This window comes from Triticum dicoccoides, chromosome 4B (assembly GCF_002162155.2).
Source record: "Triticum dicoccoides isolate Atlit2015 ecotype Zavitan chromosome 4B, WEW_v2.0, whole genome shotgun sequence".
In the NCBI taxonomy this organism is placed as follows: Eukaryota; Viridiplantae; Streptophyta; class Magnoliopsida; order Poales; family Poaceae; genus Triticum; species Triticum dicoccoides.
In genome coordinates this window covers 407694924-407718712 of record NC_041387.1, presented here as the reverse complement: position 1 = coordinate 407718712, position 23789 = coordinate 407694924, and the positions used below count along the sequence as shown (strand labels likewise).

The 23789-nt window shown below is 42.2% G+C and overlaps 1 long non-coding RNA gene across 1 annotated transcript; it reads right to left on the bottom strand.

The window, feature by feature from the left end:
• Positions 1-827: 827 nt before the first annotated feature.
• LOC119293688 lies at positions 828-3113 on the bottom strand. Its single transcript, XR_005143180.1, has 3 exons — positions 2873-3113; positions 1611-1678; positions 828-838 (listed from the first exon to the last, which is right to left on the bottom strand). It is a non-coding gene; the product is annotated as an uncharacterized LOC119293688 (long non-coding RNA).
• Between the last annotated feature and the right edge of the window lie 20676 nt (positions 3114-23789).

Below are 23789 nucleotides of genomic sequence, written 5' to 3'. Positions count from 1 at the left end.
ACGTGTATGCACAACATCCTTACTCCAGGAAATGACTGGACAACAGGGATGAAAGGTTTGCTCACCAAGGAGCCACAACCCATTATCGACCGAAGGAACTAATCACAGAGGAGCTCGTGGACGTTATCAACCACGGATGTTGAACGGATTTCCAACTGACGGGTTTTTGAGGCTTTCGAATTGACAGATTTTTGAGGAACAGAGGAAGGGGGTCTGGGCGTGGAGGTGCCGGGGGCAGCGACGACTGGCTGGAGACAACCTTCGGAGGTGGCATTGAACGGCCTGCGGTGGTGGCTGTGATCGGCCAGGGCGGTCCTAAAGACATGCCAACATAAAAAAACTCTTAGTGTTACAAGAGATAATACAAGCAAAGATGCATTCCAGTTATACGAGCAAATGAAAAGAAATTCAGCCATACAAGCCTAATGAGTTATTGTTGTTTCTATGGCCCAAAAAGAAATGAACAATCACATGTAATTTCTAGAAAGGGAAGAACATTTTGAACTCTTTCGCAAGTATATGTGATAAACAGATACAACGTATCCATTGAACTGATATATTTTTCTCAATGAACATTTGTGATACAGAAACTAGAATTTGTACCAATAGTTTATTTTTACCATGTCAAAAGCAAACAACATGCATATATATTGATATGCTAGTCAACACATCAACAAGCACGACACTCAGGTACAACAACAACCAGTCATGGTGCCTTGACCCAGCCTCCTTCGACCTATGATCCGACGTCGTTGGTTCATTGTCCTTTCCATCAGTGGCAATGCCCCTGAACTTGGCGTAGACTAGTAGTAGAACTTACTGGCCCTCCACACTTGCACTGAAGACATTTAAACGAACATGAAATGAACCTCCTAGCATTTATTTTGTAAACTTTTCTCAAGGTACACATGTTTCCCTAAATTTGCAAGTGGATTTTCTTCTTTTTTTATCAGATAACTTGCACACATAGATCTTCTTTACAAAATTATATAAATCATGGCAGCATTATCACACTGAGATGAGTTATCTAATAGATCATGGCAGCATTATCATGTATTTATGAGACTACAATATCTAACCATCAAGCCTGAGCATTATCATGCACATTGTCTTGTACTACAATATCATGTAATACTACATTTTTCATCAACTCGATATTCATCAGTACTAGTATGACTGGACAATAATTTGAGATCAGTAGCAGCACGCGCAAAGATGTGCACTCTTGAAAATAAAGTATACGAACTTTCTTAGTGACTATAGTTGAACTTTACAAGCACATTTTTTCTGTAAAATTTACTTTTTTTAACCGAATTGAACTCTATTTTGTAGGCGAACCTTCCCTGTAGATGCACATGAAGTTAATTTTGTGTTTGCACCTGGACTACCAACATGAATAAGCTATGATGACAGAAGAGTTTTATAAACTCCACAAATAACAAGAATCTTTTCTGTTAAATGGATCATCCAAAATATTAACCAAAAATCATTTGTATACACATTATCCTGATATCCCATAAGCCATTTTGTGTACAACATCATTATCAGGCATAACCACAAGCACCTGTTTGTGCTATAGGAAGATGGAAGCAGAGATAAATTTGACTTACTAACGGGAAGTAGATGTACTGAAAAGCATCCAGAAGATGAACTTGTGAATCTTGCTTTTTGCTGCATCCTGCAAAAACTAGTAACAAGTATGAGACTTGAGGATTGTTCTGGGGCTGCCGGTAGAAGGCATAGCCCAGCGATGGAATACGGTAGACCTACATTATGGGAGTATGGTGCTCGAAAATTTAATCAATCACAAAATGAGATTTTCAATTAAAATCAGCCTGAACTAAATGAAATCAGGAGCAAATTTACAGAATTTTTTTTGTTGCAGGGAAATAGCAAGAACTTCTAGGCCTAGAGAAGTAGACGGGATCCAGGCACAGGAGAAAGAAGTGACAGCTTGCCAAAGTGTGAGGAGGGGCTCGTCCGGTGGTGAATCAAGGAGAGATTGTGGTGGCACGGTGAGGTCGTGATCCGGGCGCCCCTGAACTGATGTGAATTTTCTTGCCAAACTGTTGTGCAATCATGCAAGAGTGAGCTACCATATAATATAAAGTCGAGCTCTCTATAACATACATCAAAATAATTTTTACGACTGTTCTATATGAACTAATGACAAAATACACATTGAACTGGTAATAATTTTTTTCATATAGGAAACATGTTCTTCTCCACATGAACTGATACTCTAACACACAGAGAATTGTTTCCATGCTTTTCTAAGAACCGAGGATAAAATAAATAGTGATTTTCTAGGGTCTCATTACAACCTTGCTTCCAATTCAATTAAGGTTTCATGTGACACTTGCTTCCCATTTCATCAGTACTAGTACGACTCCACAATAAGTTCAGAATTGTAGACGACATCCTTGTCAGTACAACTCGTCCGTACTATATGGATGTTACTTTTAACATTAAGAATAGTACTGATCGGTACTAATATTGTGTAAGTTGTACTGATTAGTACTGCTACTTGTCGTACTGCTGAGCAGTACTGATGTAGCTAACACAAAATTTTCCATCTAGTGGACTTTTTAACATTATATTAGAAAATGAAATCTAGAGCAATGATCTTGCTGAACCAATAAAGAAATATAGCGGAGCAGCTCCAAACACATCCAGCTCCAAACACAACTTGCAATCATCAACTAAAGTTGTTCTTACTCTGACCAAGTTCAGTTTTCTTCAGAAAATGGATGAAAAATAGCATCGGCTTTGCCATCAAATCTTTAGCATGTATGGGGACAGACAGGTGATGAGAGGATGGAGCTTCCAATGGTGGAGAAGAACTATGATCAAGGGGTGGCAGGAGACGTACCGATGGAGGAGGCTGTCGATGGTGCAGCGTTGTCCATGGAGAGTCCTCCCAGGTGGCGCTCACTATCTCAAACCGGAAAAAGACCGACGGCGATGGTGCGTGAACCAGTACGACGGATGCCGGGAAGGAACCAGGACGCCGGCTACCGGATCGTTGAACGGATCGAGGGTGCCATGCACGCAGCTCTTCTCATGACCGACGACGGAGCGTGTAGGTGTACTGCCGAGAAGAACAATCTCGACCCCGCGGCTCCCCCCAGCAGCCGCCGGTGGCGCGTGGATGGGAGGCGATGGCTCGTGGCGCGGGATCTGGGGATGGCCGGCGATGCGCGCATTCCGGGATGGCCGGCGGCGCGCGGACCTGGGGGTGGGCGGCGGCGCGCGGACCTGGGGGTGGGCGGCGGCGCGCGAACCCGAGGGTGGGTGGCGGAAAGCTGGAGGAAGGAGGTCACCGGCGATGCGGAAGGAAGAGGCTGGCTGGGCGGCGCAGGACGACAACAGACATGGTGGCGGTGGTGCGCGGGTAGGGAGGGGCGGGCAGCCGGTGGCGGCAGCGCGCGGGGAGGGAGGGGCAGCCGGCCGGCGGTGGCAGCTCGCTGGTAGGGAGGGGCGGCCGGCCGGTGGCGGCAGCGCGCGGCTAGAGTGGGGCGAGCGGCCGGCGGCGGCATCGCGTGGGTTACTAGGAAGGGAGTGGTGCGCGCCGTGTGGGTGGTATGTCCAGATTCAACCGGGCCTACATAGAGCCGAGGGCAACAAAATATTATTCTGTTACTAGTAACAAAATAGCCCTGTCCTCTATATATATATTGAATTTTAGAAGTTTAATCTTTGGATTGTGAACATATGAAATGTCGTCGGATGAAAGTCTCGCGGAGTGCTACTGGTGCGGCGACAACCGGGGTTTCTGTGACACGCCTCACTTGGTAGAAAGTCGGCGCTTCAGCATTAAGCTCCAGGAGGCCTTCGTTGTTGAAATGGTACGCTACGATGCAAAGTGTTTTTTTTCATAATTAAGCTCGACTTCTACTACTTCAACGTGTAATTTTCGTCTTTTACAATTCGACTAGCTTGTCCCATGCCATGCAAGACGCTATGTCTTGGAGAGGATGTATTTTGAAGATCATGAGAGTATGGAAACAAAGAAAATTAACCTAAGGACCCATCATGGTATGGATTTTGAGGTAAACCTATACAATTCTGAGAGCGTATACCATTTTGGTTGCCCGGATTGGGAAGCACTTCCCAAGATGTATGATTTTCAAGAGGGTATGCTTCTCACCATGGATCTTGGTGATCCTAACATCAAGAAAGACAATTTGGACATTTGGGTCCTTGTTGACACACTTCCAATTCTACCGCTATGTGAGTTTCTCAAACATAGTTATTAAGTAATTTATATTGTTTATTTCAAAATAGTTGTTAGCTTATTTCCATTGACAACTTATTTTCATTGTTTAAAGAATGTGCGGAAGATGGTAGACAGAACGTACTACACCGATGGCTCTAAGTTAACTTATTAGGAGAAAAATCATCTGGTCGCATTTTGTACTGATCTTGAGAATTACAATATGTATTATCAAACTCCTCCACATTATGGTCAATAAGTGCCACTAGTGCAAGTGTTGAACTACGCTAACATCCATGGAGATGTCATGGTAAGATTTTTAGTATCACGACATTTGTGCATCGTTTGCATAAATTCTTCTAAAACTGAACTACATTGCTAACTACAAAGTTATTACTATGTTTTTAATAGATAATCCCGGAGGAGTGTGTGCCTCATCCGATGTTTCAAAAAGGCATCCTTGATGTTTTGAATATGCATCCAGGTCATCCTATGAATCACTCCTGTTCATATTGGATTTCTAAAACCAATGAAGACATGACAACCAAAGATTGGAAAAAATGTATGATCACTCGTAGGGAGGTACTTTGAAGCAATATTAGGCGAAGGGCAAGAATTGGAGACCAGATGATCTCCATTCTCCATAATTGAGAGTCAGGGCCTATCTTGTTTAATGCTATTTTACGTAAGAGAACCTAGTAGGTCCTATGATAGAGAAGTAGGTCCTAGGTACAATTTGTTATATGTGGTACAATGTGTTAGAGTTGATGATGATTATGAGGAGTTGTGATTATGACTACTAACCAACTTGATATATGATGTCTCATTGATAAAAATGATGATCATGAGGAGGTGTTATATGACAATGATGTATTATGATGATAAGTTGTTCATGATATGATGATGATGATGATGATGATGATGATGATGATGATGATGATGAGTTATCATGTCACTGGGTGAAAGAACCGCGGTTTAGTTTCAAGTGGATGGATCCAAAGTGACCATTGGTCACTTTGGATCCATGCACTTGAAACTAGTCCATGGTTCTTTCACCCAGTGATATAATAACTCATTCTGATGTAAAAACAATCTCTAAATTGCTACTGTATGAAAACTTGTATAATGGTGTATGAATACAAAATAAAACAAAAAAGAAATACCCAACAATAGTAGTAGCGCGGGTATGGAGGCGCACTACTAGTAACTAGCAGTAACGCGGGCAAGCACACGCTACTGATACACTTTAGCTGTAGCGTCGTATCAGTAGCGCACCACTAATATACCTAAAACCGGCGCTATTGCTAGCCTTTTCCCTAGTAGTGGAGCCACCATACCGAGGAGGAAGCCACCTGGGAGCGAGAAGAAGACCTCCGCAAGGACCACCCACACCTTTTTGTTGACCAACCGAATCTCGAGGGCGAGATTTATCTTAAGGGGGGTAGGTTTGTAACATCCCAATTTTCAATTTGGATGTTATATATAGATCATTCATTTGCATATCATATTTAATTGCATTTTGGTTGTGATCCAAGAAATCTTAAGTAATTCAAGGACCCAAGGAGAGAGTTGGAGGTGTCATTTAACTTTCATATTTGAATTTATTTCAAATTTGAAATTAGGATCAATTTGATTTTCAATAATTTCTCCCCAATTATTTCCAACAATAAAAAGAAATGAGTGAAGATAAAATGACTTCTTCAAAACGGAGGAGAAATATTGGAGAAGAAATTTTGAAATCAAATTATTAATTTATTTGAATTTTATTTGCAGTTTTATTTGAATTAGAGAAAATGAAAAAATTGAATTTAGTCCAAAAATATGTTCATCTTGTCCCAAATATTATGCAGGGATGGTGAAAATTGTTTCTGGAATTTTTAGATTTTTATTTTTATTTTATTAGGATTTTCTTCGCGGAAACCGTTTAAAAAAACTTCCTGGGCGGGCCCAGCCGCAGCCGGGCCATGGCCCAGCAAGCCGCCACCGCCTTCCTCGCGCGCCGCCGTGCCGCCACTTTACTCCGGAGGGAGTCCGAGCTCGCCCCGCACCGCCGACCCCCTTGCCCAAGTCGGACCCCCCGGGGCCCCTTTATATTCGGCCGGGACCCGACCCCTTCCTCTCCATAACCACCACCGCCGCTTCCACAGCCCATCGCCGAGCCAAGCTATCGCCGCCCGCCGCTGCAGCGCCGCTGTTGCTCTGCCGCCCGCCGCCGCGGGGCCTGCCGCTGATGCCGTTACCCCGCCGGAGCCGCCCCTCACCCGCCGGATCTCGCCGCCATTGACAGATCCGACGCCGCCACCGAACCGGTAAAATACCGACGGTTTTCTCCGATTCTTTCGGTTTTTTTCGGTTAGTTAGGTTAGATCGGTTTTTATTTTTATTTTAGTTTAGTTAGCGAACGTTCACCCGTTAGTTTATTTTAACAAACGAAATCGTTCGTTATGTTCTGTTAGCGAACGTTCGTTCGATAGAATTATTCTTTTTAGTTTTATTTTCGGCCAGGGACCTATCCACGAATAAGTTTTATCGCGATTTAGCCCCTGATCTTAAAACTAGCGTAACTTTTTGCTTGTTTATCCAAATTAGGTGAAACCAACGCCTAAATCTTCGTAACGATCTCTTCTTTCTAGTAAACTAACTTGAACATGATTTTGACAATTTAAAATTTGAGTTTCATAACTCCGTTTGAGTTGATTCTTTTTGCAAATCGTAGCTAATCACATGTACCTATTGTTAAGATCTAATCCACATGAAAATAATGTTGTTAGGTTTTGTTTTCTGTTTAGTTTAGTCGTTTGCTTGTTTCGAGTTTTATTTGGTTCTTTTATCGATTTCTCTTTGTTTCATTTGAGTGATTGCTTATGTATGCTACTATTTGCCTATGCTAGATTATCCGGAGTGCGAAGCTTGTTACTATAAATATCTAGAGTTTTCCGATCGTCGGCAAGGCAAGTTACACTTTGATCATACTTTTCTATACCCAGTTTCTACTATGCATTAGTTCTGCCCCTCAAATATTTGCATGAGTAGGATTGTGAACATATGGTTTGGTTGTAGTACTTGAGGTAGGAACCTAATACCTTTTTATCACCTCGGGAATATACGTTATGCTCTATTATTGATTAGCCATGCTCGTAGACGGGGATTGGATTGTGATACACATGGAAGTTGTGAGAGTTATTAATTTTTGGATAACATTAAGGTGGCAACTTTAATACACATCTGGGTGGATTGGTTGGGGCACCTGGATAATCCAGTGTTTGTCCAGTGGGAAATCCCGGAGTACCCGTGTGATTTTTCCTCGGTTCGCCACCCAGGCTAAAAGGGATCATATGATATTTGATGCCTAGAAACTTCTGTGTGCAGCCACAAGCCATTATGGGCTCTGGTATAGTTGAGTAAGTTGTATGAGCTCTCGAAGAGATGGACTAGCTGATGTAAGGGAAAGTAGGTGTACCAGTCTGCCCGGAGTAGAGAGTTAATGCTTCAGAAAGACTATGTCTCGATCTTCCGATCATGGATGCGGTCGAGTCTTATGGGGAAAAGTGCGCAATGTTTGTAGAGTGTATAAACTAATCATGGTTAGTCGTATCCCCGGTTATGGACATCTTGAGTATCTTGAATTGGATATTATTGTTGATCTCATCACTTTTAATTAATTGAATTGGGTTTAATGATGCTATTTGTTTAATTGGGATTTGAGTTGAAGGAACCTTCTCAAATATTGGTAACTTGGGAGTAGTAAATAAATTTATTCCTTTGTTGTAGGGAATAACTAGCTTTAAGCAAAATCTTAAACTTAGAGCCTCCACCAGCCAAATATTGCATGTAGATATAGTTCTTGCTTTCATTTCTCTACAATGCAACTCGGCCAGCATATTCAATGTGCTGACCTACACGGCTACAACGTCTCATGTTGCAGACTTCTCAGACGATGTATAAGGTGCGATAGGTCGTTGTCATGCACTCAGCTATGCCGTTGGAGTTGATGGACTCATTTACCTTTGAAGCTTCCGGAGTTATTTAGTTTAGATGGCCTTCAACCATTTTATTTATGTAACAGATACTCTTTATGAGGACCTCGTTGTAATAATTGTGTGATTGAACTTTGTTATAATTCCTCGAGTACTGTGTGTGTCAGCATACCGATCCAGCGATGACACTTAAGCACAGAGACTTCAGTCCATTGGGATCGTGGTCGCTACACGCTTGTGCAGTCATGGTGATTTTACAGCGCACTTGCATCGCACACGGTTAAGCGAGTACCTCCACCATTTTCTCACGCTTGCACAGTCATGGTGATTTGACAGCAAAAAAATTATAAAAACATAGTTTACAAATTAGCTAAACAAGGATCCCAAGGTTTTTATAATCATCATGTCAGGTCACTATAGAGATATTTATCTCTTTATCTCTATAATGACCATGTAATGGTGATTAAATGAATCTTGAGATATGCAACTTCCCACCGGGTCACCCATCCTTGGACTACTCCAGCCCTAGCACACTTAACTTCTGCGTTCTATTCGACTAAGCTAGCGGATGGTAAGCGGCACCTTGCTGATAGGAATTGCCTCCTTGCCTTTAAGGCGTGGTCACCCTATGGGACCTACTCCCTATCACGCACATTTGTTCTTTTAGAAACTGTGTGCGATATTTACATGGCTGGTGTGTCGCCACCTAGCGTTCAATGAGAACTGACATTGGTAGCGGGAAATCAATGGGAGAAGAGGCGGGAAACCGATAAGAGGAGTGGCAGGAAACTGTAGCCTGTTTAGAAAAGGTAGAAGAGAAGGAAGCATGAGCTAGCTCGACGCATGCGCACAGTGCTTACCACAGTACTACATGTGATGTCGAAAGGGCTGAGGGTTCCCGTTTGATCTGGGAGCATCCAACGGTGCAGACATAAGATCCGTGGGGTTTGGGTTCTGGCCAATTAGAACGCACGACTCAGATCATGCACGCAACAGGGGGAGGGGGGCATCGGCCACGTTTTGGTAGGCACACGGCTTTTGTGAGTGAACCATGTGCTATTTGAAAACATTTTGTGAGAAGAATCTCGATTTTTAAATCCCAGTAAATCCAAAACTCACCCAACAATCGTGAAACTTGGCATGGTGTCACGACATGGCACATATATGTCGAGGAATGTTTTTTGTTCATTTTGGCATGAGTTTTATTACAAGGCTCTTACAAATTGGAGCTTCTCTCAAATAAGCCTCGTGGTTCCGATAGGGAAACATGTCCCCCTTGTGGGGGAAACAATAATCACTACCTCTTTTCGCCTTGTATTTTCTTCTACCGGCAAAATGGAATGACAAGATATCCGTGCTAAAATTTAAACTTATTCAGGGTTTGTTTGGCCTTTTTATACACTAATTGAGTTTCCTAGGCATTTAATGTCCATAATTCAAATCTGAACCTCAAATACATGCTCTAGTTCACCAAAATGGCTAGAAAATTATACACGTGCATGTTTAGGTCCCATGCCAGGAATGGGAATGAATTACAACCATACCGGCATCCTGGCTTGCCCTTAAATATTTGGAATCTCGGCTTTTTAAATCCCCTAAATCCTAGGCATGGTGTCACGTCATGGCACATATATGTCGTGGTAAAAACATTGTCCAATTTGGGGCAAGTTTATTACAAACCTCTTACAAACAGGAGCTTCTCTCAAAGAAGCTTCGTGGTTCCGATAGGGAAACGTGTTCCTCTTGTTGTCGAAACATAATCACTACCTCTTTTTGCCTGGTATTTTCTTCTACGGGCAACATTGAACGACATGATTGATACGTCTCCAACGTATCTATAATTTTTGATTGTTCCATGGTATTATATTATCTGTTTTGGATTATAATAGGCATTTATAAGCTATTTTATATTATTTTTGGGACTAACCTATTACCAAGGGCCTAGTGCCAGTTTTCTGTTTTTTTTCCTATTTTAGAGTTTTGCAGAAAAGGAATACCAAACGGAGTCTAAACGGAATGAAACCTTCACGTTGATCTTTCTTGGACCGAATGCAAACCAGAAGACTTGGAGTTGAAGTCGGAGACGCAACAATGAAGCCACGAGGCAGGAGGGCGCGCCTAGGGGGTAGGACATGCCCCCCACCCTCGTGGGTCCCTCGTGGCTCCCCTGACCTAGTTCCTTCACCTATATATACTCTTATACCCTGAAAACATCCAGGAGAGCCACAAAACCACTTTTCCACCGCCGCAACCTTCTATACCCATGAGATCCCATCTAGGGACCTTTTCCGGCGACCTACCGGAGGGGATTCGATCATGGAGGGTTTCTACATCAACACCATTACCTCTCCGATGAAGCATGAGTAGTTTATCACAGACCTTCGGGTCCATAGTTATTAGCGAGATGGCTTCTTCTCACTCTTTGATTCTCAATACCATGTTCTCCTCGATGGTGTTGCAGAGATGTAATATTCTTTTGCGGTGTGTTTGCCGAGATCCGATGAATTTTGGATTTATGATCAAGATTATGTATGAACATTATCTGGTTCTTCTCTGAATTCTTATACGTATGATTTGATATCTTTGCAAGTCTCTTCGAATTATCGGTTTAGTTTGGCCTACTAGATCGATCTATCTTGCAATGGGAGAAGTGCTTAGCTTTGGATTCAATCTTGCGGTGTCCTTTCCCAGTGACAGTAGGGGCAGCAAGGCACGTATTGTACTGTTGCCATCGAGGATAAAAAGATGGGGCTTTCATCATATTGCTTGAGTTAATTCCTCTACATCATGTCATCTTGCTTAATGCATTACTCCATTCTTTATGAACTTAATTCTATAGATGCATGCTGGATAGCGGTCGATTTGCGGAGTACTACTTAGTAGATGCAGGAAGGAGTCAGTCTACTTGACACGGACGTGATGCCTATGTTCATGATCATTGCCTTAGATATCGTCATAACTATGCGCTTTTCTATCAATTGCTCGGCAGTAGTTTGTTCACCCAACGTAATATTTGCTAACTTGAAAGAAGCCACTAGTGAAACCTATGCCCACCGGGTCTCTTTTCCATATTATTAAATCTTGTTTACATCTTGCTAGTTTCCAATCTACTATGTTGCAATCTTTACTTTCCAATCTATAAACCAAAAATACCAAAAATATTAACTTTACGGCTTATCTATGTCTATCAGATCTCACTTTTGCAAGTGACTGTGAAGGGATTTACAACCCCTTTATCGTGTTGTATGCAAGTTGTTGATTGTTTGTGCAGGTATTCAGTGAGTTGTGCGTTGTCTCCTACTGGATTGATACCTTGGTTCACAAAACTGAGGGAAGTACTTATGCTACTTTGCTGCATCACCCTTTCCTCTTCAAGGTAAAAGCAACGCAAGCTCAAGAAGTAGCAAGAACGATTTCTGGCGCCGTCGCCGGGGAGATCTACATCAAGTCAAGCCATACCAAGTACCCATCATAAACACTTCTCCCTTGCATTACATTATTTGCCATTTGCCTCTCGTTTTCCTCTCCCACACTTCTAAAACGATTTTGAAAACCTTTGCCTTTCGCCCCTCTCCCGTTCGTCTCTTTTCGCTTGCTTCTTGTGTGCTTGTGTTTTGGTGTGCCTGTTTACTTTGATGGCGCATCCAAAGAGCGTTGATCCTCACCTTAGGAGGTTGGAAGAAATTGAAAATAATGTTAGAAGATTTATGTCTTTGCAATTTGAGAATAACAATTTCTTTAGATACGAGCTTAAAGAACAAAAAAAATTTATGGAGTACATGAATAAAGAGCTCGATGATATGTCTAAGGAATTTTATGGTTTAAAATCTCAGTTTGCTCATCTTGGGAATTTAGTAGGCCAAATTTCTGATAAACAAGCCACCTTAGTTAATAAGATCGCCGCCAAACCTGAGGCTCTTGATAATAATGATGAAGATCTAAATGTGATTGATGTGACTCCTATTAAATCTTAGTTTTCCAATATGAATCTTGCTAAAGATGGGACTGGAGATGAGTCAACTTTAGTTAAAAGGCGTCCCAATGATTCAGAGTTTTTAGATCTAGATGCAAAAATTGATAAAAGTGGGATTGAAGAGGTCAAAACTTTAAGTAGCAATGAACCCACTCTTTTGGATTTCGTGGAATTTATTTATGATAATTGTTCTTTAATAGAGTGTATTTCCTTGTTGCAATTCGTGTTAAGTTCCCCTCATGCTTATAATCAAAATAAAGCTTTTACTAAACATATCATTGATGTTATGGTCCAATGGTTTGAAGAAAAGCTTGAACTAGAAGTTTCTATCCCTAGAAAACTTTATGATGAGTGGGAACCTACTACTAAGATTAAGATTAAAGATTATGAATGTTATGCTTTGTGTGATTTGGGTGCTAGTGTTTCCACGATTCCAAAAACTTTGTGTGATGTGCTAGGTTTCCATGAATTTGATGATTGTTCTTTAAATTTGCATCTTGCAGATTCCACCATTAAGAAACCTATGGGAAGAATTAATGATGTTATTATTGTTGCAAATTGGAATTATGTGCCCGTAGATTTTATTGTTCTTTATATAGATTGCAATCCTACATGTCCAATTATTCTTGGTAGACCTTTCCTTAGAACGATTGGTGCAATTATTGATATGAAAGAAGGAAACATTATATTCCAATTTCCATTAAGGAAAGGCATGGAACACTTTCCTAGGAAGAAAATTAAATTGCCTTATGAATCTATTATGAGAGCCACTTATGGATTGCATACCAAAGATGGCAATACCTAGATCTATTCGTGTTTTTATGCCTAGCTAGGGGCATTAAACGATATCGCTTGTTGGGAGGCAACCCAATTTTATTTTTGTTTTTTTATTTTTGCTCCTGTTTAGTAATAAATAATCTATATAGCCTCTGGTTAGATGTGGTTTTAAGTTTTAATTAGTGTTTGTGCCAAGTAGAACCTTTAGGATAGCTTACGGTGATACTTGTGTTGATCCTGCTAAAAATCAGAAACTTTTGCATTTAGTAAATTAGTTTTGAAAGTTCACAGAAACAGGCTTTTGATCTGACTCTTTTTTATTTGTATTGGTACACAAATTGCTCAGGTGTTCCTAATTTGGATGGATTTTTAGAGTTATAGAATTATTCGAGAGTTACCGATTACTACAGAGTGTTCTATTTTTGACAGATTCTGTTTTTCGCGTGTTGTTTGCTTATTTTGATGAATCTATGAGTATTATCGAGGGGTATGAACCATGGAAAAGTTGGAATACAGTAGGTATTACACCAATATAAATAAAGAATGACTTCACAATAGAACCTTAAAGTGGTGATTTATTTTCTTATACTAACGGAGCTCATGAGATTTTCTGTCGAGTTTTGTGTTGTGAAGTTTTCAAGTTTTGGGTAAGGATTTGATTGACTTTGGAATAAGGACTGGCAAGAGCCTAAGATTTGGGATTCCCAAGGCACCCCAAGGTAAAACTCAAGGACAACCAAAAGCCTAATCTTGGGGATGCTCCGAAAGGCATCGTCTCTTTCGTATTCGTCTATCGGTAACTTTACTTGAGGCTATATTTTTATTCACCACATGATATGTGTTTTGCTTGAAGCGTGTTGTATGATTTGAGTATTTGCTTTTTAGTTTACCACAATCATCCTTGCTGTACACACCTTTTGGGAGAGACACACATGAATCGTGATTTATTAGAATACTCTATGTGCTTCACTTATATCTTTTGAGCTAGACAATATTGCTCTAGTGCTTCACTTATATCTTTTAGAGCACGATGGTGGTTTTATTTTATAGAAATTGTTGAACTCTAATGCTTCACTTATATTATTTTTAGAGTCTTTTAGAACAACAAGGTAATTTGCTTGGGTTATAAAAACTAGTCCTTATATGATGGGCATCCATGATGGATATAATAAAAACTTTCATATGAAGTGCATTGAATACTATGAGAAGTTTGATTCTTTATGATTGTTTTGAGATATGAAGATGGTGATATTAGAGTCATGCTAGTGGATTAGTTGTGAATTTGAAAGATACTTGTGTTAAAGTTTGTGATTCCCGTAGCATGCACGTATGGTGAACCTTATTTATTGATTTATTTATTGATTGTCTTCCTTATGAGTGGCAGTCGGGGACGAGCGATGGTCTTTTCCTACCAATCTATCCCCATAGAAGCATGCGCGTAGTACTTTGTTTCGATAACTAATAGATTTTTGCAATAAGTATGTGAGTTCTTTATGACTAATGTTGAGTCCATGAATTATACGCACTCTCACCCTTCCACCATTGCTAGCCTCTCTTGTGTCGCGCAATTTACGCCGATACCATAAACCTACCATATACCTTCCTCAAAACAGCCACCATACCTACCTATTATGGCATTTCCATAGCCATTCCGAGATATATTGCCATGAAACTTTCCACCATTCCATTTAGTATGACACGCTCCATCATTGTCATATTGCTTTGCATAATCATGTAGTTGACATAGTATTTGTGGCAAAGCCACCGTTCATAATTTTTTCATACATGTCACTCTTGATTCATTGCACATCCCAGTACTCCGCCGGAGGCATTCACATAGAGTCATCTTTTGTTCTAAGCATTGATTTGTAATTCTAGAGTTGTAAGTAACTAAAAGTGTGATGATCTTCATTACTAGAGCATTGTCCCATGTGAGGAAAGGATGATGGAGACTATTGATGTCTACTACACAACCTTCTTCTTGTAGACGTTGTTGGGCCTCCAACTTCAGAGGTTTGTAGGACAGTAGCAAATGTCCCTCAAGTGGATGAACTAAGGTTTATACATCCATGGGAGGCATAGGATGAAGATGGTCTCTCTCAAACAAACCTGCAACCAAATAACGAAGAGTCTCTTGTGTCCCCAACACACCCAATACAATGGTAAATTGTATCGGTGCACTAGTTCGGCGAAGAGATGGTGATACAAGTGCAATATGGATGGTAGATAAAAGTATTTGTAATCTGAAATTATAAAAACAGCAAGGTAACTAATGATAAAAGTGAGCATAAACGGTATTGCAATGAAAGGAAACAAGGCCTAAGGTTCATACTTTCACTAGTGCAAGTTCTCCCAACAATAATAACATAATCGGATCATATAACTATCCCTCAACGTACAATAAAGAGTCACTCCAAAGCCACTAATAGAGGAGAACAAACAAAGATATTATGGTAGGGTACGAAACCACCTCAAAGTTATCCGTTTTGATCTATCTATTCAAGAGTCCGTAGTAAAATAACATGAAGCTATTCTTTCCGTTCAATCTATCATAGAGTTCATACTAGAATAACACCTTAAGACACAAATCAACCAAAACCCTAATGTCACCTAGATACTCCATTGTCACCTCAAGTATCCATGGGCATGATTATACGATATGCATCACACAATCTCGGATTCATCTATTCAACCAACACAAAGTACTTCAAAGAGTGCCCCAAAGTTTCTACCGGAGAGTCAAGACGAAAACGTGTGCCAACCCCTATGCATAGGTTCATGGGCGGAACCCGCAAGTTGATCACCAAAACATACATCAAGTGGATCACGTGAATATCACATTGTCACCACAGATAAGCACGGAAAGACATACATCAAGTGTTCTCAAATTCTTAAAGACTCAATCCGACAAGATAACTTCAAAGGGAAAACTCAATCCATTACAAGAGAGTAGAGGGGGAGAAACATTGTAAGATCCAACTATAATAGCAAAGCTCGCGATACATCAAGATCGTGCCAAATCAAGAACACGGGAGAGAGAGAGAGAGAGAGAGAGAGATCAAACACATAGCTACTGGTACATACCCCCAGCCTCGAGGGTGAACTACTCCCTCCTCATCATGGAGAGCGCCGAGATGATGAAGATGGCCACCAGCGAGGGATCCCCCCTCCGGCAAGGTGCCGGAACAGGGTTCCGATTGGTTTTTGGCGGCTATAGAGACTTGCAGCGGCGGAACTCCCGATCTATCTTCGTTTTCGATGTTTTTGTTGGGGAACGTAGCAGAAATTCAAAAAATTTCCTACGTAACACCAAGATCTATCTATGGAGAGACCAGCAACGAGTAGAAAGAGAGTGCATCTACATACCCTTGTAGATCGCTAAGCGGAAGCGTTCAAGTGAACGGGGTTGATGGAGTCGTACTCGTCGTGATTCAGATCACCGATGATCCTAGTGCCGAACGGACGGCACCTCCGCGTTCAACACACGTACAGCTCGACGATGTCTCCCACACCTTGATCCAGCAAGGAGAGAGGGAGAGGTTGAGGAAGACTCCATCCAGCAGCAGCACAACGGCGTGGTGGTGATGGAGGAGCGTGGCAATCCTGCAGGGCTTCGCCAAGCACCTACGGGAGAGGAGGAGGTGTCACGGGAGGGAGGGAGGCGCCAAGGGCTCAGGTATGGATGCCCTCCCTCCCCTCCACTATATATAGGGGCATGGGAGAGGGGGGAGGCGCAGCCTTGCCCCCTCCTCCAAGGAAGGGGTGCAGCTAAGGAGGGGGGAGGAGTCCATCCTCCCCAAGGCACCTCGGAGGTGCCTTCCCCCTTTAGGACTCTCCCCTTTTTCCTATATCTTGGCGCATGGGCCTCTAGGGGCTGGTGCCCTTGGCCCATGTAGGCCAAGGCGCACCCCCTACAGCCCATGTGGCCCCCCGGGGCAGGTGGCCCCACCCGGTGGGCCCCCGGGACCCTTCCGGTGGTCCCGGTACAATACCGATGACCCCGAAACTTGTCCCGATGGCCGAAACAGGACTTCCTATATATAAATCTTTACCTCCGGACCATTCCGGAACTCCTCGTGACGTCCAGGATCTCATCCGGGACTCCTAACAACATTCGGTAACCACATACAAGCTTCCTTTATAACCCTAGCGTCATCGAACCTTAAGTGTGTAGACCCTACGGGTTCGGGAGACATGCAGACATGACCGAGATGTTCTCCGGTCAATAACCAACAGCGGGATCTGGATACCCATGTTGGCTCCCACATGTTCCACGATGATCTCATCGGATGAACCACGATGTCAAGGACTCAATCAATCCCGTATACAATTCCCTTTGTCTAGCGGTATGGTACTTGCCCGAGATTCGATCGTCGGTATACCGATACCTTGTTCAATCTCGTTACCGGCAAGTCTCTTTACTCGTTCCGTAACACATCATCCCGTGATCAACCCCTTGGTCACATTGTGCACATTATGATGATGTCCTACCGAGTGGGCCCAGAGATACCTCTCCGTTTACACGGAGTGACAAAATCCCAATCTCGATTCGTGCCAACCCAATAGACACTTTCAGAGATACCCGTAGTGTACCTTTATAGCCACCCAGTTATGTTGTGACGTTTGGCACACCCAAAGCACTCCTACGGTATCCGGGAGTTGCACAATCTCATGGTCTAAGGAAATGATACTTGACATTAGAAAAGCTTTAGCATACGAACTACATGATCTTGTGCTAGGCTTAGGATTGGGTCTTGTCCATCACATCATTCTCCTAATGATGTGATCCCGTTATCAACGACATCCAATGTCCATGGTCAGGAAACCGTAACCATCTATTGATTAACGAGCTAGTCAACTAGAGGCTTACTAGGGACATGGTGTTGTCTATGTATCCACACATGTATCTGAGTTTCCTATCAATACAATTCTAGCATGGATAATAAACGATTATCATGAACAAGGAAATATAATAATAATACTTTTATTATTGCCTCTAGGGCATATTTCCAACAGTCTCCCACTTGCACTAGAGTCAATAATCTAGTTCACATCGATATGTGATTAACACTCAAGGTCACATCCCTATGTGACTAACACCCAAAGAGTTTACTAGAGTCAATAATCTAGTTCACATTTACCATGTGATTAACACTCGATGAGTTCTGGGTTTGATCATGTTATGCTTGTGAGAGAGGTTATAGTCAACGGGTCTGAACCTTTCAGATCCGTGTGTGCTTTACAAATCTCTATGTCATCTCCTAGATGCAGCTACCACGTTCTATTTGGAGCTTTTCCAAATAACTGTTCTACTTGGAGCTATTCTAAATTGTTGCTCCATTATACGTATCCGGTATCTCTACTCAGAGCTATCCGGATAGGTGTTAAGCTTGCATCGACGTAACCCTTTACGACGAACCCCTTTACCACCTCCATAATCGAGAAAATTCCTTAGTCCACTAGTTACTAAGGATAACTTTGACCGCTGTCCCGTGATCCATTCTTGGATCACTCTTGTACCCCTTGACTGACTCATGGCAAGGTACACTTCAGGTGCGGTACACATCATAGCATACTGTAGAGCCTACATCTTATGCATAGGGGACGACCTTAGTCCTTTCTCTCTATTCTGCCATGGTCGAGCTTTAAGTCTTAACTTCATACCTTACAACTCAGGCAAGAACTCCTTCTTTGACTGATCCATCTTGAACACCTTCAAGATCACGTCAAGGCATGTGCTCATTTGAAAGTACTATTAAGCGTTTTGATCTATCCTTATAGATCTTGATGCTCAATGTTCAAGTAGCTTAATCCAGGTTTTCCATTGAAAACACTTTCCAAATAACCCTATATGCTTTCCAGAAATTCTACGTCATTTCTGATCATTAATATGTCAACAACATATACTCATCAGAAATTCTATAGTGCTCCCACTCACTTCTTTGGAAATACAAGTTTCTCATAAACTTTGTATACACCCAAAATCTTTGATCATCATCAAAGCATACATTCCAACTCCGAGATGCTCACTCCAGTCCTCAGAAGGATTGCTGGAGCTTTGCATACTTATTAGCATATTTCAGGATAGACAAAACCTTCCGGTTGTATTACATACAACCTTTCCTCAAGAATCATCGAGGAAACAATGTTTTGACATCCTATCTGCAAGATTTCATAAATAATGCAGTAATTGCTAATATAATTCCAACAGACTTTTAGCATCGCTACGAGTGAGAAAGTCTCATCGTAGTCAACTCCTTGAACTTGTCGAAAAACATCTTAACGACAAGTCGAGCTTTCTCAATGGTGACACTTACCATCATTGTCTGTCTTCCTTTCAAAATCCATCTGTACCTAACAGCCTTACGACCATCAAGTAGTTCTTCCAAAGTCTACACTTTGTTTTCATATATGGATCCTCTCTCGGATTCCATGGCCTCGAGCCATTTATCGGAATCCGGGCCCACCATCGCTTCTCCATAGCTCGTAGGTTCATTGTTGTCTAGCAACATGACTTCCAAGACAGGATTACGTACCACTCTGAAGTAGTACGTATCCTTGTCATCCTACGAGGTTTGGGAGTGACTTGATCCGAAGTTTCATGATCACTATCATAAGCTTCCACTTCAGTTGGTGTACGTGCCACAGGAACAACTTCCTGTGCCCTGCTACACTCTAGTTGAAGAGACGGTTCAATAACCTCATCAAGTCTCCACCATCCTCCCACTCAATTCTTTCAAGAGAATCCTTTCCTCGAGAAAGGACCCAATTCTAGAAACAATTCATATTGCTTTCGGATCTGAATTAGGAGGTATACCCAACTGTTTTTGGGTGTCCTATGAAGATGTACTTTATCCGCTTTGGGTTCGAGCTTAATCCTGAAACTTTTTCACATAAGCGTCGCAGCCCCAAACCTTTAAGAAACGACAACTTAGGTTTCTCTAAACCATAATTCATACGGTGTCATCTCATCGGAATTACGTGGTGCCCTATTTAAAGTGAATGTGGTTGTCTCTAATGCCTAACCCATGAACGATAGTGGTAATTCGATAATAGACATCATGGTACGCATCATATCCAATAAGGTGCAGTTATGATGTTCGGATACACCATCACACTATGGTGTTCCAGGCTGTATCAGTTGTGAAACAATTTCCACAATGTCTTAATTCTGTGCCAAACTCGTGATTCAGATATTCATCTCTATGATCATATCATATATCTTTTATCCTCTTGTCACGACGATCTTTCAACTTCACACTGAAATTACTTGAATCTTTCAATAATTCAGACTCGTGATTCATCAAGTAAATATACTCAACATCTACTCGAATCATCTGTGAAGTAAGAACATAACGATATTCACTGCATGCCTCAGCACTCATTGGACTGCACACATCAAAATGTGTTACTTCCAACAAGTTGCTATCTTGTTCCATCTTACTGAAAACGAGGCTTTTCAGTCATCTTGCCCATGTGGTATGATTTGCATGTCCCAAGTGATTCAAAATCAAGTGAGTCAAAACGGTCCATTTGCATGGAGTTTCTTCATGCATATACACCAATAGACATGGTTCGCATGTCTCAAAATTTTCAAAACGAGTGAGCCCAAAGATCCATCAATATGGAGCTTCTTCATGCGTTTTATACCGATATGACTTACGTGGCAGTGCCACAAGTAGGTGGTACTATCATTACTATCTTTTGGCATGAACATGTGTATCACTACGATCGAGATTTAATAAACCATTCATTTTAGGTGTAAGACCATTGAAGGTATTATTCAAATAAACAGAGTAACCATTATTCTCCTTGAATGAATAACCGTATTGCGATAGACGTAATCCAATCATGTCTATGCTCAACGCAAACACCAAATAACAATTATTTAGGTTTAACACCAATCTCTTTGGTAGAGGGAGCGTGCGATGCTTGATCATATCAAGCTTGGAAAAACTTCCAACACATATCGTCAGCTCACCTTTAGCTAGTCTCCGTTTATTCCGTAGCCTTTTGTTTCGAGTTACTAACACTTAGCAACCGAACTGGTATCTAATACCCTGGTGCTACTAGGAGTACTAGCAAAGTACACATTAACACAATGTATATCCAATATACTTCTATGGACCTTGCCAGCCTTCTTATCTACCAAGTATCTAGGGTAATTCTGCTCTAGTGGTTGTTCCCCTTATTACAGAAGCACTTAGTCTCGGGTTTGGGTTTTACCTTGGGTTTCTTCACTAGAGCAGCAGCTGATTTGCCGTTTCATGAAGTATCCCTTCTTGCCCTTGCCCTTCTTGAAACTAGTGGTTTCACCAACCATCAACAATTGATGCTCCTTCTTGATTTCTACTTTCGCGGTGTCAAACATCGCGAATACCTCAAGGATCATCATATCTATCCCTGATATATTATAGTTCATCACGAAGCTCTAGCAGCTTGGTGGCAATGTCTTTGGAGAAACATCACTATCTCATCTGGAAGATCAACTCCCACTTGATTCAAATGATTGTTGTACTCAGACAATCTGAGCACAAGCTCAACAATTGAGCTTTTCTCCTTAGTTTGCAGGTTAAGAAAGTCATCGGAGGTCTTATACCTCTTGACATGGGCACGAGCCTGGAATCCCAATTTCAGCCCTCAAAACATCTCATATGTTTCGCGATGTTTCAAAAACGTCTTTGGTGCCTCAACTCTAAACTGTTTAACTGAACTATCACGTAGTTATCAAAACGTGTATGTCAGATGTTCGCAACAACCACAGACAACGTTCGAGGTTCAGCACACTGAGCGGTGCATTAAGGACATAAGCCTTCTATGAAGCAATGAGGACAATCCTCAGTTTACGGACCTAGTCCGCATAATTGCTACTATCAACTTTCAACTAATTTTTCTCTAGGAACATATCTAAACAGTAGAACTATAGCGTGAGCTACGACATAATTTGCAAAATCCTTTTGACTATGTTCAGGATAATTAAGTTCATCTTATGAACTCCCACTCAGATAGACATCCCTCTAGTCATCTAAGTGATTACATGATCCGAGTCAAACTAGGCCATGTCCGATCATCACGTGAGACGGACTAGTCATCATCGGTGAACATCTTCATGTTGATCGTATCTTCTATACGACTCATGCTCGACCTTTCAGTCTCCGTGTTCCGAGGCCATGTCTGTACATGCTAGGCTCGTCAAGTTAACCCTAAGTGTTTCGCGTGTGTTCCGAGGCCATGTCTGTACATGCTAGGCTCGTCAACATCCGTTGTATTTGAACGTCTGAATAAAACACCCGATCATCACGTGATGTTTTGAAACAGCAAACTGTCGCAACGGTGCACAGTTAGGGGAGAACACTTCTTGAAATTGTTGTAAGGGATCATCTTATTTACTGCCGTCGTTCTAAGCAAATAAGATGCATAAACATGATAAACATCACATGCAATCAAATAGTGACATGATATGGCCATCATCACTTTGCTCCTTTTGATCTCCATCTTCGGGGCTCCATGATCATCATCGTCACCGGCATGACACCATGATCTCCATCATCATGATCTCCATCATCGTGTCTTCATGAAGTTGCCTCGCCAACTATTACTTCTACTACTATGGCTAACGGTTAGCAATAAAGTAAAGTAATTACATGACGTTTAAGTTGACACGCAGGTCACAAATAAATAAAGACAACTCCTATGGCTCCTGCCGGTTGTCATACTCATCGACATGCAAGTCGTGATTCCTATTACAAGAACATGATCAATCTCATAAATCACATATATCATTCATCACATCCTTTTTGGCCATATCACATCACATAGCATACCCTGCAAAAACAAGTTAGACGTCCTCTAATTGTTGTTTGCATGTTTTACGTGGCTGCTATGGGTTTCTAGCAAGAACGTTTCTTACCTACGCATGAACCACAACGTGATATGCCAATTGCTATTTACCCTTCATAAGGACCCTTTTCATCGAATCCGATCCGACTAAAGTGGGAGAGACAGACACCCGCCAGCCACCTTATGCAACTAGTGCATGTTTGTCGGTGGAACCGGTCTCACGTAAGCGTACGTGTAAGGTTGGTCCGGGCCGCTTCATCCCACGATGCCGCCGAATCAAGATAAGACTAGTAACGGCAAGCATATTGAACAATATCGACGCCCACAACTACTTTATGTTCTACTCGTGCAAAGAATCTACGCAATAGACCTAGCTCATGATGCCACTGTTGGGGAACGTAGCAGAAATTCAAAAATTTTCCTACGTAACACCAAGATCTATCTATGGAGAGACCAGCAACGAGTAGAAAGAGAGTGCATCTACATACCCTTGTAGATCGCTAAGCGGAAGCGTTCAAGTGAACAGGGTTGATGGAGTCGTACTCGTCGTGATTCAGATCACCGATGATCCTAGTGCCGAACGGACGGCACCTCCGCGTTCAACACACGTACAGCTCGACGATGTCTCCCACGCCTTGATCCAGCAAGGAGAGAGGGAGAGGTTGAGGAAGACTCCATCCAGCAGCAGCACAATGGCGTGGTGGTGATGGAGGAGCGTGGCAATCCTGCAGGGCTTCGCCAAGCACCTACGGGAGAGGAGGAGGTGTCACGGGAGGGAGGGAGGCGCCAAGGGCTCAGGTATGGATGCCCTCCCTCCCCTCCACTATATATAGGGGCAGGGGAGAGGGGGGAGGCGCAGCCTTGCCCCCTCCTCCAAGGAAGGGGTGCGGCTAAGGAGGGGGGAGGAGTCCATCCTCCCCAAGGCACCTCGGAGGTGCCTTCCCCCTTTAGGACTCTCCCCTTTTTCCTATATCTTGGCGCATGGGCCTCTAGGGGCTGGTGCCCT